The sequence below is a fragment of the Pituophis catenifer genome, unplaced genomic scaffold, assembly GCF_029215685.1.
Source record: "Pituophis catenifer annectens isolate HBS135680 unplaced genomic scaffold, rPitCat1.0.hap2 SCAF_3, whole genome shotgun sequence".
NCBI lineage: Eukaryota > Metazoa > Chordata > Lepidosauria > Squamata > Colubridae > Pituophis > Pituophis catenifer.
In genome coordinates, this window is record NW_027256883.1 from 31,417,246 (window position 1) to 31,435,457 (window position 18,212).

The 18,212-nt window shown below is 36.7% G+C and overlaps 1 long non-coding RNA gene across 1 annotated transcript in view; it reads left to right on the forward strand.

Annotated features, from left to right (window-relative positions):
• Positions 1-18,212, forward strand: part of LOC139314689 (uncharacterized) — a 46,499-nt gene that overhangs the window by 1,204 nt on the left and 27,083 nt on the right. The gene's annotated exons all lie outside the window — the stretch shown is intronic.

Sequence of the window (18,212 nt, forward strand, 5' to 3'; positions counted from 1 at the left end):
CTTTGGGCAAAGTGTTAGTATAGGGTACGAAGAAGATGAGAGGGTCTGAATGTGGGACAGATCATAATTTTATCAAGAGTAGATCTTAAGAAAAAATGGCCATGGAAGCCAAGGAAAGAAGAAAGAAAAGGCAAAGGCAAAAATGATTATAAGAGTTTTTTAGAAGGGGGCGACAGAGAATGAGGTAGGTGGATGGAGTCACTGAAGCAGTAGGCGTGAGATTAAATGGACTCCAGAGGATGGTAGAGGACAGAAAGGCCTGGAGGAACGTTGTCCATGGGGTCACGATGAGTCGGACACAACTTCACAGCTAACAACAACAATAAGAGTTTGTTTCTGTTCTCTTTGTTAAATAGATGTGAGACATTTAATGTGTATCCAGTAACACTGGGATAGGTTATTAAGAAATATGTTTGCTGAAACTAGAAGAAATAGAAAGGGTCATGAAGAAGTGATTAACCAGTACAAAAACTATGCTAGTTTGGTTGGTCATACAGTTCAGAGAATGAATGGGATACAATTGCAAACCTAATATGTAAAACAAAACGTGAATAGATTAAGAAGATGTAAATAACATGATTAGATGGAATTCAAAAAGAGAGGTCACCTATATGTTGTTCCCAACAATGGGCAAATATGTCTAATTTCATACAGGTTGAGTAAATCTAAAGAATAGGACAGGAGACAATGTTTAAATAGAGTACAGATAGTCCTTGACTTACAACAATTCATTTAGTGACCATTCAAAGTTATAACTACTCTGAAAAAAAGTAACTTATGACCATTTTTCACATTTACGAACATTGCAGCATCCCCATGGGTCTCCTGATCAAAATGACACTTGGCAACTGATTCATATTTATGACAGTTGCAATGTCCTGGGATTATGTGATCACCTTTTGTAACCTGAAGCAAAGTCAAGGGGGAAGCCAGATTCATTTAACAACCATGTTACTAACTTAACAACTGCAATGATTCACTTAACAACTGTAGGAGGAAAGATCGTAAAATGCAGCAAACTCACTTAATAAATCTCACTTGGCAACAGAAATTTTGGGTTCAGTTGTGGTCATAAATTGAGGACTACCTGTAATAGATAGCAGTGGTATGTGATCAAACATTTTGTAAGGAAGACTGAAATGTTTAAAACGATGGAGAAAGAAAGTGAGAAAAAATAAGTTGCCAAATGAGCAACTATCTCTTTCAACTAGTCCCTTTTCTACTTCCTAGCATATAGACCTCCTGAAAGTATCATTCCCAAAGTAGTATAACCCTTCCACATAAAATAAATATCCAATTGTACTCCACTTAACTCTATCCACTTTGCTATCAAGTACAGATTTGCAGCTTCTGATCCAAACTTTTTTTTATCCAGTGTTCTTATTAAATTGACATCTGTGAAGGCCTTACATTACATTAACTCACTAGATTTATTGATGTTTGTTTATAATATCTTCAAAATTGAAAGCGTGAAGCATTGTTCAGTAAGACTACATTTAGCAAACAGTATAGAATAGTATGCCAAGAAGCGATGCTCACATGAAAACTACGCAATTTAAGAATCTGCATGAAGCCTAATTGGTATAACCAAGTTTGGTGCAATATCTGATCATAATTTCACTGCAAGTGGGCCATAACAGTAGCAGTAGCAAAATGTATTTAAGCATAAATGTTGGTCCCATTGTGCATGTTTGTATTGAAAGAGGGGAGGTTTTAAAAGATTAAAGTTGATTGAGGCAGAATCAAGTTCTACATATCATCATGCATATATCCAAAGAATAATGTAATTTTTTTAAAATAATCACATGCCATGGCATTGCTTATTTCCACAGGACAAACAGCCTACCCATCATGGCGCCACATAACAATTCTGATTAGAGGCCTGATGTTGCTATTGTAATGCTAATAACACTTTCCACAAGCATTTGTGTAAAGAGATGTGGGAATGACCTTGGGAGACTAGGCCCAGAGACATGCCTAAAAAAACAGTCAGCGAAGAGACAACATAGAAGGGCAAGAAGCTCAGAAGACATATGCCATAATATATTGAAATATAAAGGAGACAGAGGAGGAACTGGACTTTTAGACTTGCAAGAGTCTGTTAAGGTAGCCTTATAGTAAAGTAGAATTAGCTTATATGGTTGTGTTTCCTGTTATGGAAACTGTTCAGGTCCACTGGTAAGGCTAATGATTTCTATAGTGATAATGTTTAATCCGTTTTTGTTCTGGACATAGGTTGTTCAATTTAGTCAATTTATGATGTTCAAGGCGATCAAACCGGTCAGTCCTAAAGGAGTGCTCTTGACTGCTCTTTAGAAGGCCAGATCCTGAAGATGAAACTCAAATACTTTGGCCACCTAATGAGAAGGAAGGACACACTGAAGAAGAGCCTAATGCTGGGAAAGATTGAGGGCAAAAGAAGAAAGAGATGACAGAGAATGAGGTGGCTAGATAGAGTCACTGAAGCAGTAGGCGTGAGCTTAAATGGACTCCAGAGGATGGTAGAGGACAGGAAGGCCTGGAGGAACGTTGTTCCTGGTGTCGCGATGGGTCAGACATGACTTCTCAATGAACAACAACAACAAAATAATATTCAAATTTCTATGAGAGATATGCAAATTTCTTTTGCATATCTCTCATAGCCTCATCTATGCTCTAGACATAAAGAAAAAGATACTTCAGCACTTGGATGAGAAACTTGCATCACTCTTCCACAACCACAAATCCTCCTAGCGGATTCCATTTTTTAACTTTATTTTATTTACATTTATTAAGAATTTTCATATAATAAAAGATTAATCAAAAGGAAAAAGAACAAGAAAAACAACAGAGTGCAAGAAAGAAAAAGAAAGCTAAAATTAAGAAATACAGTATAGAAATAATTTCTGGCTGCCTTTTAAACAGATAATTATGACTAATAATGAGGACCCGGATTGTGGGGGCAATAAGATGACTTTGTGTAAAAAGAACAATGCTTGGGGGGGGCCGAAAGCCCTACTAAGCAGGTATATACAAAAGTATGAAGGCTATTGCTTAACGCACTGTAAGCCACTCTGAGTCTCCGGAGAAGGGCAGCATATAAATCAAACCAATAAATTAAATAAATAAATAAATACTGTCCCTCCTCCTCCTTAAATATTTTACAAATCCCCTCATTCTGTATCTTTCTTAATCTTCAAAGCCATAAATCATCAATTCACTTTTTTCTTCTTTCAACAAAAGGTTTGTGTAAGATTTCCAATCTTTCAAAAAAAGTTTTTATAGTTTATCCTGTCACCAAACAAGTTTAATTTCTCCATTTTTGTAAATTCTGTCATTTTTACAATCCTTTCCTCTGCTGCAAGAATTTCATTATTTCGCCATCCAATGGGTTCAGTTTGGCTAGGAAAGGCTGATCATATTTATCACAAATAGCTGTTATGCCAAACACAGATGCAGCATCATTGCCATGCATGCACAGTCCAGAGGGAAAAAATGGCAGCCAATTAAACAGCAGACTTTGTCTGTAAAATATGCAGTCATTTCTCTGTAATAGCTGATGTCAGCATAACACTAAGCACCTATAAGTCTTCATAGAGATGGGGGAAACTACACACAAATCAAAACAAATAGTATAACATCACATTCCATACACAACTTCGTAAAATGAATATCATTTAGTCATGAAAATAAATATGAGAACAAAGAGAGAATACAATTAATGTATCACTAATTATCCTGTATCTCTCCTTACTAGTACTTTTCATTGGGCAATTTCAGTCTATGTGTTCACATTTATCTGGCTACCTAGAACAGGGAATGATGGCATTAAAGGACAGTTACACTTGACAAAAATAAAAGTACATTCATTCAACGTTATATTTGAACTGTTTTCAGTTCTCATGCTGTTGTAAATTGCTGCGACTAATTATCCCAGCATGCAATATGAGAAGGATAAGGTTAGAAGACCATGTTGCTGGGACTCATCATCTCAGCAGGGCTGTATCTTTTCATTACACTACAAGGAAACATAATCTACTCTGTGTAATACTCTTTCTTTGTAAATTGACCTTGAGGTGCCATAAAGGTTATATTCCAAAGCATAAATCAACCCATATTTAATTTCTTCGCAAAGGGACTTCATCTAACCTTACTTGAAAAGTAGAACGAAAAACTGCAGGTCAGCAGGACACTGCAATCCAAATAATCTGGTAAAAGTTTTTTGAATTTATTTTTAAAAAGCTATGTTCCTGCCTTTTTTGAAGTTTTAGAATTAGAATTCAGTACTCCTCAAAAGCTAAAAATTGACTAAAGCAATAATGCTGATGAAATTAGATTAAAATTACAACTGTGATTTCAGAGAAATTAACAAAAATCTAACATTTTGCTACATTGGTTCTTTGTTGCTTTGTTTTTTTTTAAATTAAACATTTACAAAAAGTAATATGGAATGTCTCTGTTTTAGAAATAGGTAATGATTAAGCAGCTTAGAAATATAAACAACTAAGTACTCAAATTCAACCGTCACACATTTTTTTGAAGGGGGAAAGCAAGCACTTTATTTGCCTTTCATTTGAATTCATGAAACAAGACTTTTGAAGATAAAATGGGAGGGGAAGAACAACTAGGGAATATAAAGTGGGATATAAATTATTAATATATAAGGTAATTACTGCATAACAAGTAGTTACGAACTGGACTGTGGTATATCACATGCTGGAAGTCTGCTACTAATTGGGCAGATGGGGTTGTTTATGTGTAGAGTTAATATGATTATAAAACAATACAAATAAATGTGTTTTAAATAAACAAACAAGAAAGCAAGTAATACAAAGGAAGCTGGCATATAGTTGCTGGATTGCTTTTGATCCTGTTTGCAATAGACAAGGGCTGCAAATGTCAAACATTATGAATCACTTTTGGTAAGGCATTTCCAAAAAAAAAAAATATTTCTAATATATATCCTTTCAGACAACGTGGATACAGTCTCATCTCCAGAAAAAAAAATGTTGTTTATATCCCACAACCTACATGAGTACTTTTCCCAAGATAAGTAACACAACAAATGTAGCTCTCAAATTCTGATCCCTGTGAGGTCACTGAACTCCATTCAAGCGCGTCATGAAATAGCTTCAGAACATCTGTAAGAATTTTAAATCACACTAGTGGCCTGTCTAGTTCAGAATTTAGTTCTGACGATTGCCAGCAAAAAGCCTATGAAAATAATACAAATAAGGTATTTATTTGTAACAAATTTATATAGCCACCCAACTCACATATAGATGACTCCAGGTGGCTTATAATTTTTTTAAAAATCCACCATATAATAAAACCCATTAAAAGAACCTTCCCCCATGGCAGCAACATCCAGTGAAATCAGCCACTTGATTGGCTCCTTCTACATTCATGGTCCCAGGTCCTCTTGACAAAACCACATTTTGTGGCCTTTCAGAAAAGCAACAATGAAACCGTACTTCAGGGGGAACTATATTCCATAAAGAAGGAGCCACCACTAAGAAGGGCCTTCTTCGTAGTCCCACTAGATGGCAATTCCTAACTGATACAGATCTAAGACTAACCATAATAGTGCAGTATTCCCTCCACTCTTGCAACTGGTATTGGGAAACAACCTTCTGATTCTGGAGATAATGTCACAGGAGTGAAATCCAAATTTTTTCCCTAACGGTTCTGTGGGCGTGGCTTGGTGGACGTGGCAGGGGAAGGATACTGCAAAATCTCCATTGTCACCCCACTCCAGGGGAAGGATACTGCAAAATCCCCATTCCCTCCCCTTCTGGGGGAAGGATATGCTAAATCTCCATTCCCACCCCACTCTGGGGCCAGCCAGAGGTGGTGAACTACTCAAAATTTCCGCTACTGGTTTTCCAGAACCTGTTAGAACCTGCTGGATTTCACCCCTATAATGTCATGAGATTATGGCACATAGCCATTGTTAGCAATTTTCAAGCTTTTTATCTGGAGTGCCATTTTAGAAAGCCAATGCAGTGTAGTGGTGAAGACTCTGGGCAAGGATCAGAAAGTTCAAGCCTACTGTCAGCTAAGGAAGTTCAATGGATGAGCCAAGTACTCTCTCTCAGATAAATGTGGGCATACAAAAGTATGAAGGCTATTGCTTAACGCATTGTAAGCCGCCCTGAGTCTCCGGAGAAGGGCGGCATATAAATCGAATGAATAAATAATAAATTATTGTGGAGGAAAATTGGAGAGGAGATTGTTATGTCCAAGGATTATGCTCCTAGAAGAAAGGCAATATATAAATCCAAACAAATGAAGAACACAAAATGGCAGCAAGTATGGACAAAGACATAATGTAAATATAAGGAAAAAATAAAATATTATGCTCATAATATCTATTTTAACAAGAGAAATATTCCAGTCTTATTAAAATAGCAACATTTTAATAACTTTTTATTCCACATTACACATCTTTTTACCCATAAGTACTTTATTATGATCCAAGTAGAACCAAATCTGGTGAGCAAAGAGGCTCCAAGATCCAGAGGAATGCTGAGATCAGGAAGAAAGGGTGGCATAATTCTTTTATCAAGCCATTCTGGTTGGTGTCCATTACCACAGCTTGTGGGTAGTGAATTCCATAGTTTGATTACTTGCTGTGTGACAAAGAACTTCATTTTGTCTTTCCAAATCTCCCATTATTCAGCTTCATTAGGTCATGCTCATTTTTGAGTATAAGGAGAAAAGGCAGAAATGTCCTCTTGCCTCACATACTTTAATCTATTTTTTCTGAGCTAAAAGCCTCATAGATTGCAATTTTCCTTTATTTTTTCAGTTCAATATTGTTTTCAGGACAGTAACCAAACTAACCTCCCAACACAGTTACACCAAAGTGTTTTGTTTCAGTAAAATGTCGATTTGCAGAATCTTTCTCAGCGGTCTTCAGATACCACAGACATTTTTGGTCAGACTTCACCTCCAAATAATGGGCATACTTTATTTCTAAAGCCATCCAAAAATAGATATAATTTGTGTCACTTTTTCAATAAATGTCTTTTGTATCATTACCATATATAAAATGTGGTACTGGTAGTCCTTGACTTACAACCACGCATGCAGTGACCATTACAATGGCACTGAAAAAATTTATGACTGTTTTTCACACTTATGATTTATGACTGTTTTTCACACTGTTGCAGCATTCCCGTAGCCATGAGGTCGAAATTAAGACATTTGGCAACTGGCTCATATTTATGACAGTTGCAGCACTATGTGCTTAAGAGTTCAAAGAATTGTTGAGACCCCACACACCTACTTTATGGTCTGTTTCTGTTGCTCCCCTCTGGGAAGAGGTTTCGAAGTATTTCTAGCAGGGCTACCAGATTCTGTAACAGCTTTGTTCCCTATGCTATCTGTCAACTTTAGTGTTGTTGTTATTGTTGCTCCCAAAGGTGCTTTTTCAGGGGGCAACTGGACTTTCTTGGTTTTTTTTTCTTTTGAAGACTTTGTTTCTCATGTTATTGTTGCTGTTACTATATTTACCATCAGATAGCTAGGGAAATGATTATTAATCACTATATTTCCTAAAAGAATACAATCACTTGTCTATGATCCAAAATGATCTGCTGCTTTTAATAGGCTGATTTAATATGACTGAGTCCCTGAGTGCACTTTAAAAAAAACTCTGAAATGTTGAGCTGGAAACAGAAAATGATCAGTCACTTGATGTGCCATGAGTAAATTATTGCTTAACTCCGCTAGCCTATTAAAGTTAAACTTGACTTGTTGTCCTCTGAATTCAGTGGGATTGAATGGTACTTTATTTTTGCTAGCTCCTACCACTTGTGTTATTCCCGGTGTATTTTGAGTCTTCAGAATCTGAATCTGTAATTGTAAACTATGTTATGACAGAACTGGATCTCCAGTCAACATTCACCATGTCTTTTTGAGACGAGTCTTCATTGCACTGCTTTTGTTGCAGCTGGCTCAAGACATTTTGCTATCTAAGAAATGTCCATAAACTACTACTTCTTCCTTCCCTCTTCCATTCTTCCATTCCTATTTGGGTTTTTTTCCATCTGTTAGGTGGAGGCATTCACTCCTTGATGTCCTCCAGGAAAAAAAAAAGGACCCTCAGAATGAAGAACTGTGGCAATAATTGCGTTAGAATGTGTTTAGCCCAAGTGTCAGCACGTATCTTTCCCCAAACTGGAGAATTCATTTTTCTTTTTTCTTGAAATATCACATAAAATTGCTGAAAATAGATTGTTAGAAAGAGTTCGATGATATTTTTTTGTACATTTTAAGTTTCTGGCATGCCAGTCTGAGGTGGATTCTTCAGAGTAATTCAGTTGTGGGTGTGGAAGGAGAACCGAGGCAATTTGGAATGAGTTGTGCCACTTCAGCTTTCACATAAACAACATTTTGGAACAAGCTCCAAGGTTTTTTGAATGAGTCATTACAATTGGGGCACTGAATAGAAACACCTGGCAAGCAGAATGAAGGTGATATTGTTAAATATGTAAATACTGTAAGGATTCCTAGTTGCTGGCCAATAAAAGCAAACAATCATTTTGAGTTTTGAGAATGACATCAGTCACAAAACATAGTGATAGTCTTCAGTATCTCAGACGCCGTATGTTAGAGAAATTAAATATATATACTTTTAAATAAAGCAACCTGTTTCTTGTTAAAAACTGGGCATTAAAAAAATCCTGTTGAGCTTGAAATGAAAGTGGTTTAACATGACTTTAAGGCTACAATCTTTTGTGTATTTTCCTGGGGTAATTTTAATTTAACTTAATAGGAATATCTTATGCACACATTGCACATGGCAAGTCCTCACTTCTCTCTACTGGGATACTGATAATAATGGGGGGAGGGAACCATCATGGACATACAATGCAGTGAGAAAAAAGAATAAAGAAAGATGAATATTCTGTCCCTGGACCTTTTCTCCAAGGAATAGAAAAACCTTGGCCAGATTCTCAATGATAACACACCAAGTGTTTACAATTTCAGCAGGGATACAATAACCTTTGCAAACAGCCTCCAAGTGGCCAATTTGCAACATAGAATTTTATTCCAATGGAATGCTAAAATCCAATATTTTCTCCAGTTGATAGAAATGTCCTTGATCTTGTTCTTTCTTTAGACTTTCTTCCAGGAGTTCAATCCCTGGGCATAACAATCCCTTCTTCAATTTTCCTCTACACTAATGCCCACATTTATCTGAGATAGAGTACTTGGCTCAAGGTCATCCAGTGGGCTTCCTTGGCTGAAAGTGGACTTGAATTTTATTATCCTTGTCCAATGTCTACACCACTGCACTGGCTCTCTAAAAGGGCCCTCCAGATAAAAAGCTTGACAGTTCCTAAGGCTAACCGTGGCAATGTCTGGTAATCTCACTTGATTATCTCCAGCATCAGTTTCCTTGGCAGCCCTAGGATGCACTTTTAGACTGACCAGTAACTTTGAAAAACAATTTGCTTGGAAAGACTTTCACTTCATTTGAGCCTTGCCACCATTTTATTGTCATATTTTACAGGGCTGCAAATAGACTTATATTCTAATTAACTAAAAGCTAATTAACTTATATTTTGATATTTTTTACATTTTTATATTTTAAAGTTTCAGTAGAAACTATGTCATACATTTCAAGCTTCAGTTCCTCTTGTCCCCTAAAAGTGATGTTTAAATAAATGAATTGTGAAATCAGCCTCCTTAGTCCTCTACCCCTGGCTAAAATGGGCTCGGCCAGCATGCCTGTTGGAATGATACTAATGATTATCCCAACATCAGATTAAGGGTATTTATTTTATTGCCTTCCTTTATCTCCCCCAGCTTTCTTTAAAAAAAAAATTAAGGCCTACAGACAATCCCACATTTACAGGCCACACTCAACAACACTGGAAAGTAATCCACACAGTTCGTACCTGTAAAAAATCCTGAGCATCACCACAATTTATTTGTGGATATCTGTTGTTATTAAAATGATAAAAGATAACTGTAGCTTACTCCTAAAATGTTAGGGGAATGAATGGGGTAAAAGAAAATGTGTGGGTGTGTGGGGGGGGTGAGGTGAGAGGAGAGAGAAAGAGAGGCTGCTATCTTGCAAATTACCTGGAAGTAAAGATTGAATTCAATATTTACGCTTGAATAACCATGGCCCAAACTGAATTGCTGGTGATCATGCAGTATTTCATGATCTCTTCTGTAACATAGACAATAAGTGGGCATTCCCATCAAACCAGTATGACTAGTTCAAATACCAGTTTAGAAAGGGCAATAATAGGAGTAGAAGGAAGGCTTCTGTTTCCAGTTTAGGAAACTAGAAGACTGTCACAAATCCATTGTGTGTCTATGGGTGGGGTGTTTGTTTAAAAAAAAAAATAAGGAAGTCTTCGCTGTGGATTATATGTTCTTTATTGCAATATACTGTTCACAGGAAAAGAAAAGGAAGTGTGCAGATTAACAAAAAAAAACAGAAAGGAAAATGCTGATGTCTGAATGAAATGGCTAATCGCTTCCTGTTTTATGAAAGTTTCAGAATGTTCACATAACATAAATTTTACTTTTATCTATAGAGTCTGTATCAGTGGAAGTCAGGAAGGCACACATGCCTCCTCAAAACAGCAGACTGAAATGCTCAGGCACAACATGCATTTTGTGTCTTGCAGAGCCTCCAATGAGTGTTGACAAAGCAATTATTCTGCTATTTAAAAAAAAAAAGTGTTCTCATTCCACTTGATGAAAATGGCCTTGCTTTAAAAATCTTGTCAGAGGAGAAGAACAGTTTAAATAAATGTCAATGGGTGAAGTGTATTAATCCTACCCTTGTTTAGGTAAGAAATGGCCAAGGGATGTGTTAATGTCCTTTCATTATCCAGTCCTTTCCATTATTCTGTAAGTCTCTTGGTTTCTCATTCTTCCAAGAAAGTCTGAATCCTCAATTGCAGGAAAAATTATATTCTGTTTAACATGGCAAGGTTGGGAACTGAAGAGCTCAGGATGCTGGAATATGTTCTTTCTTTCTTACTTATTTATATCCTGTCTTTATTATTTTTACAATAACTCAAGGTGGCAAACATATCCAACACATCTGTCTCCTCCTATTTTCCCCACAACAGCAACCTTCTGAGAAGGGTTGAGCTGAGAGAGAGTGACTGACCCAAAGTCATCCAAGTTGGCTTTCATGGCTAAGGCAAGACTAGAACTCTTGATCTCCTGCCTTCTAGCCTGGTGCCTTAACCATTAGACCAAACTGGCTCTTTTATAGGCCTCAGATCAACAGTCTTAACCTTCAACAGTCTTAATCTTATTTTCAAAAGGCACTCAACATGAGTAGCATTCTTCCAGTATTACACGTATCAAATAATAGTCTGAACATTAGTAGATAGACAATCTATCTAGTTAGATAGATACGGACTGCATTATGCAGCAACAAAGAAGATATCTCTCTCACACTTCACTGCACAAACTCCCTACCACCCATCACCAACCCAACTGCTGGTCAGTTGCTGTTCAGACTTACAGAGTTTCTGAAGCATAAATCATGAGTGTTGATTTACAACTGTACTCTTATGCTGCCCAAAGCAGAATTGTCCTAGAAGTCAGCGCTCATAAAATAGAGATGAGTAGAATTTATCTTTCACCATTCTAAGGAGGCTTATAAGTACCAGACTAGATCATAGACAGAATAGTTGGTGAAGTGTGTTGGATTATATCTATGACAAAGTTCCATTGTTCTAAGCAGGGGAGGAGGAGAAATGCTTTAATGCAGACATGGCTTACGTTGGTTTAAGGCCGCCTCAAATATATGTTCAGCTGAAGGCATGAATCAGATGAAGGCATGGGGTTGTGGCGAAGAAAATAAGCCGACAAGGCATTTTTGTGCCACAGCTAGATGCAAGTGAGAAAAGACAGTCTGAAAGAGAGAAAAAAACAAAACTGTTTATCTTTTCTTTTCTGTAGTCACAAGAATATTGATTCAACTTTTAAAACTTTCAACAGTTGGTTGCAATTGAAAATGCATGGCAGAAATAAATTAGGGAGACAGACTAAGCCAAGAACAATGAAAACCATAAGAGAACAGAAGAATTTGAAGCCAAATCATTAAATGGTAAATATTCCCCTTCCTCTTTTTTTTTTTTACCATACACTCACCTATGTGCTGAAGCTTTAAGTTGTGGCGAGTTTTAGTTTTAAGCCACTGAGCAGCCAATCTTGTCTGAGAGGTGTAATTATGATTGTGATCAATTAGATATGCCTAATATATTAACCATCTGCTAAAGATTTTTTTTTTCTATCATTACAAGGTTTGAATTGCTTTTTGACTATTCCCAAACGAGAGGACCCTTTTATCAATAATAATTAATACTTTAAAAATAATGATAAATATTGAAATACAAACAGCTGAAACATTAAAAAAAAACCCAAAAATGGCTCTACAATAAAATAAACGTTGCATATATTAAAGGAAATAAATGTAAAAAAGGAAAAAAACCACACATAACAAAAACAATCTTTATATCAATTTAGTATCAACATGGGATTAAATTAATTCTGTTTCAGTTCTTAAACTTGTCATTAAATCTACACCATATAAAACATATTCTCATTTTTAGAATATACTTTCCAAAAATGGAAAACAGACTTACATCTCCGAGCTACAGAGGGCCTTGGGTGAAATGAACTTTTTCACTTAGGAATCAGGTCAGGCTATAGTACCAAGACAGCATTAGTTGCACTTGCGCATAACATTGGGATGTGGGTGGTGTTTGAACTTCGGTGTCCTCAACTTTGAGTGTTCTACAGGTTACCCAAGTAACACCTTTGTTGCGTAAGATGCACTTGCAGTTGCTTTCTGAGTACAATTCAAGCTGCTTGTTAAATAAAGCCATACATGGCACAGGGCCAGGTGTACTTGTGGGACTGCTTCTCCCCGAGGGTATTTGCCTATCTTACTAGGTTATTAGTGTGGGTGCAGTCCTTAAATGTTGCCATATAATGGAATCTCAGAAACATGTCTTCTCAGTGGCCGCCTCAGTCTTTTGGAACAGCTTCCTGCCTGTGATTAGAAGAACCTTTACTTTTCAATACCCCCTTCTTAAAAAAAGGACAGACAGAGGGGGGTGGGAGGCAGGGAGGGAGAGGGGAGGGAGGGAGGGAGGGAGGGAGGAAAAAGAAAGAAGGAAAGAAAGAGAAAGAAAGGAAGGAAAAGAAAGAAAGGAAGGAAAAGGAAGGAAGGAAGGAAGGAAGGAAAGAAAGAAAAAGAAAGAAAGAAAGAAAGAAAGAAAGAAAGAAAGAAAGAAAGAAAGAAAGAAAGAAAGAGAAAGAAAGAAAGAAAGAAAGAAAGAAAGAAAGAAAGAAAGAAAGAAAGAAAGAAAGAAAGAAAGAAAGAAGAAAGAAAGAAGAAAGAGAAATTTCTTTATTTCTATTTTCTGGTTATTATTTTTCTGGACCCATTTATTTTCCAAGGTTGGATATTTCAGTTGTTCATTTCATAGTTCAGGTTTGCAGCTAATACTAACTTTCCCTTCCCTTCCCTTCCCTTCCCTTCCCTTTTGCCTGCAATTGCTAATGCATGGAACAAGATACTTAGAAGGGATCCTCCCTAACTTCTCTGTAAAAGAGATGGCAGGATAACTTGTACTATCACACTTGCAAAAGTCTGTCAAGCCTTACAATAAAATTAAATTATTCATCACAGTCATGTTTCCTAACTGGAAAGATCTACCTGGGAAGGCTGACACTTACTCACAGAAGTTACACATGTTCTGATTATTACATGATCAGTAACACTTTAATTATGATGCCATCCAGCATTCACAAGATTAACAGCTGTTCCCTAGACAGGAAGTACAAAACACATACCCTCTACTTATCCCCATTTTTGGAGGGGTCTTCCTGAAGATAAGTGCTTACTTTTGCCAAATGCAGGATGCCCCACATCCTTTCTTTCCAGGTGGGAAACCTTTGTTTCTTTTGGAAACTGCAAGAAGCTTTCCAGTGGGTCTGAGAGAAACATGAAGGGGCTGGGGATCCAGTAGAAGGGGAAAAAAGAGCTAAGATCCTTCTCCAATCTTTGACTAAATGTGGACTTTCATAAAGAAGTATTTCCAAGTAACAAATGGACACAAAGGCACATACTTAGTAAAATAAGATAAAGCTAGTTAAAAACTACGTTGGCTTTATTTTCATTCTTTTTGTTCATTTCAAGATAATGGATTGTCTCTGGTGGCTATTACCATCTTACAAATTCTGTCCTTGTGTGTAAACTCTAAAGATGCAAACTGGCACCTTTATATAGCATTGCTTTTAAATAGGAGACAATTAGCATCATCTAAAGATCTGTTCAGACCTTTATCTTTTACTTTTTATTATTGGAGGTTCTTCTAAAATGCAATGTGATTGCATTTATATATGTTTATTTGCCCAATGATTGTTTTGGGTGTAAATCTTGAGGAAAAATGCCTAACATACTCTGTTGATTTTTTTAAAAAAGATTCAGTTCTATTTACTTCTTGTGTAAAGAAAGAAATAGTGCTAAAGAACACATTAAATTTCCTTTCAGTCGTATTTCCTTTTAGTTGTCAGTAAGTTGCACAAGTCCTAGGAGCCCTATTTCCTTTGAATATACTTGGTATCACCCAAACAACCAAGTTTCTACATCAAAACAAAAAGTGGAGCTATAGTGTGTTGGCATACAGGGTTTCTTAGAGACGTTTGAGACCTCTAAGCATTTATCTTATTATTTCAATCTTGCCCTTACAACTGCTTTACAATTTCTGCCCTTAATAGTAGGATATAACTAAGGAAAGTAGATTGAATGCCAGGACAAAGAACTGAGAAGTTTGCAAGCTAGATATAAAATTGCACTCTTTTTTTATGAATGAGTACATTAAGGCAAAGTCTCCATGTGTCATTTAAATTCTTTTCCTATAGAATCCCCAGTTGATGGAAGGAGGGCTCACATAAGAAATATGGCTAAACTGTCTCTCACGAATGAAGGCAAATATGTGTGTTCCAGGATAATGTTTCAGGATCCAATCTGGGAACAGAGGTTTTGTCTTCCAAGCTTTTGGGCTTATGCTGGAGCCTATCCTCAGTGTGGCACATTCTGATGTGAGAAAAGTTCCCTGAGGATGGGCTCCAGCACAAGTCCAAAAGCTCGAAAGACTAAGCCTCTGGTCCCAGTGACCTACCTAGATTCGATCCTAAACCATCTCTTTCATATTTGTCAACATCTCCCTTTTCTTTTCCAGTTTCCAAAATTACCCTTACATAGACCTTTGAAAAAAAATACCCCCAATAGACCCCCAAACTTTCCATTCTATACAGCACCTGAACCCATTTCTTCTGGTCACCTATAGATAATCAGAACTTGCAGGTTTCCAGTGGAACTTTACTGAACTATTGGAATTTCCCCATGTTAGGAGACTTGGCTCAACCCACCTCCCAACTTCTGAATCCTTCTCTCAACCCAGAAACATGTTAAGGGTTTTGGAAAATTACTTTTTAGTAGTGATATGCTTCTCTGCCGATTTTATAGCTACTTCCTTTTACAGTTAGTCTTTTTACAAAGCCCCAAACATCAAACAGGGCATGAATTGAGAAAAAGGGACAGTGTTTGCATACCTTTTATTTTTGCAGCCTCCTATTTTATCAGTTGGAAGTAAACTCATTGTCTTTTTTTGAGTCGTTCGAATTTTGAGGTTAGCAGGGAGATGAATGGCTTAAAACTATAAATGGTGGTGGTGCTGAAGAGATTTGAGCTTGTTCAAATATTTGAAAATGTGATGTAAAGCACTCATCATATTCTTACATCCAAGTGCGCTTTCCAATCAACAGGCCCTCAAATGGCAAAGAACTGTAGGGTTTTTAAATCATTTTAAAAGCATTGAGCAAGAGAGCTTAGTCTTCAAAGAACAAAAAGCTATGCAGTTATTGGTTTTTTTTTCAAATGTTTTGTTGTGAATCCTCCTGGAAAATAATCCTAAATTCCTGATACAATGTTTGATAAATTGTTGACAAGCTAAGCTAAATTTACTAACTTCATAAAGCAGAGAAAAGTTTTTCCCAACCTGACTTCCTCCAGATGTTTTAAATGCAATTCTTAGGATTCTCAGAATGTTCACTGGATCTTCTGGGAATTCTACTCAAACATCTGGAAGGTGTCAGATTGGAAAAATCTTCTTTAAGGATACTGAAATTTATATCTATAACTCTATTTTACTGTGGATTTCAGCTGAAAACAATTTTCTATATTTTTTTGTGTTGTTTAGAGAGTCATGTCACTCCTTCCACCATAGGTAATAATAATGAAGCAAACAACACTGGCTTCTTTTATGAATTGTTACATTTTTTAAAAAGAAATTTGAACTATTGCAAGCATATTGATGGAGTTTTCTGTTAGTTCAGTAATCAGACCATATCACATTTTATGCTTCTGCATGTAATAGAACTCCATCTGGGCATTTTATGTGTAGGTTTGGACAGGGGTGGGCTGGAATAATGATATTCTTGCTATTTTTGATTTCTTTTAAAAATGTTCTTTAACTTTGCATGGTAATCATCTAACAGTTTGGTACTTGGGAATTCTGTTTGAATAATATACCAAGTTTTATCCCTTCCCATTTGGAGAAATAAAAAGAAATTAGTATTCTGTAGGCAATCCTTTGTCTGGAAACTCTCCCCACCACAGGTGCTTAATCTTCTGTTTTGCATTCTACTATTGTGCAAAATGCACAACTCCTGCTCATGAGGATCTTATTGTGTACCAAGTTCAGCTGAAATTTTTAAGTAGCTTTTTCAGGTTACTGCTATCCCAGCAGTTAAACTACAAGGAACTGCAATTATGAAATTATTTTTCAAATTAAGTTGAATTTGATTTTGAAATTAGGTTGAATTCATCATCTATCAGAGAAAAAGGCAGAATCTCAAAGTTCACAGGTTTTTATTAGAAATCAAGATAAACATGAAGGGGTTGAAAGCATTATGGGAATCAGATATAAACATTTTTGCACCTGTCACTTTAGTATCTTATTAAATTTATATAGAAATCACTGAAATAGATTTTGGTCAAAATTAAGGCCAGCTCAGTGAAAGATGGTACTTAATGCCAAGAAGAAAAGGGATTGTAATTTTCATGCATCGTTGCGCCCACATTCCTCACTTCTAGGACCTTCACTCATTCGATTAGTCACACTGAGTGCTTGTCAAATGTTTATCTCCCTCTGCAGTATGGTTCCGCCCCCTCCTTCTGCGCATGCTCAGTCTTTTTCACTCAGTCGAGTTAACAGATCTAGAGTGCTTTTTTTCTACAGTTAATCTGTCTAAATTTATTATTGAATACCTGCATTGACGAATTTATTACTAACTTCCTAATTTATTAGAGGGCTGCAGTTAATTTCAGCTGATTTGACAGCATTATAATTTCTAAAAAAAAAAAAAAAAAAGATCGCTATTTATCTGCAGCTCTAAAGGTCTGCTAGCCGCCTTGCCGCTTACTCAATAGCCTGCTGGAGTCTATATTGAAGAGGAATTTCATTGTTTTAAATTGCGGTGCTAAGGGGCTGCTAGCCGCCTTGCCGATCAATCAGCAGCGATCCGCTTCAGTTTGGACATTGTTTGTTTAATTTCGCCGCGGTGTTAGAGCTGGTGAATAACCGCCAACACCCTTGCAGCTCTCTCTTGTCTATTAGCGGCGACATAGTTACTAAAGTAACTTTCAGGCTCCTGAGGAAGTTACATCTTTAATTTGAGTTACAATGAAACACTTGGACGCTGCCTTGCTTAATTTCGCCGCGGTGTTAGAGCTGGTGGATAACCACCAACACCTTTGAAGTTTCTTTGTATGCTAGCGGCGAAGGAGTTTCTGATGTTGGATTTCAGACTCCTAATGAAATAATCTATTTAATTTTAAGTAAAATTGAGGCATTGTTTAAAGTCCCTGCCTGCGTCAGGCATACTTAGTTCTTGGAAGTTGTGGTGTTTTCTTCCATTATTCACTTTAATGTTTTATTATTAATATAACGCAATCAAATCAGTTCGGAGACGTTTGGCTTGAGGAATCTTCATTAAACTGATGGTTGCTGAGGCGAGCAACTGACAGCGGCGCCATTTTTTAACTGTCAGTACTTCGCTCATCAATTTGTTACATCAACTGACAGAAGTTCATCTCAGGGAAGTTTTATCCAAACAACCTATTGATGACAATCATCAGGTCAATGAGGAAACTGTAGAAATTCAGTCAC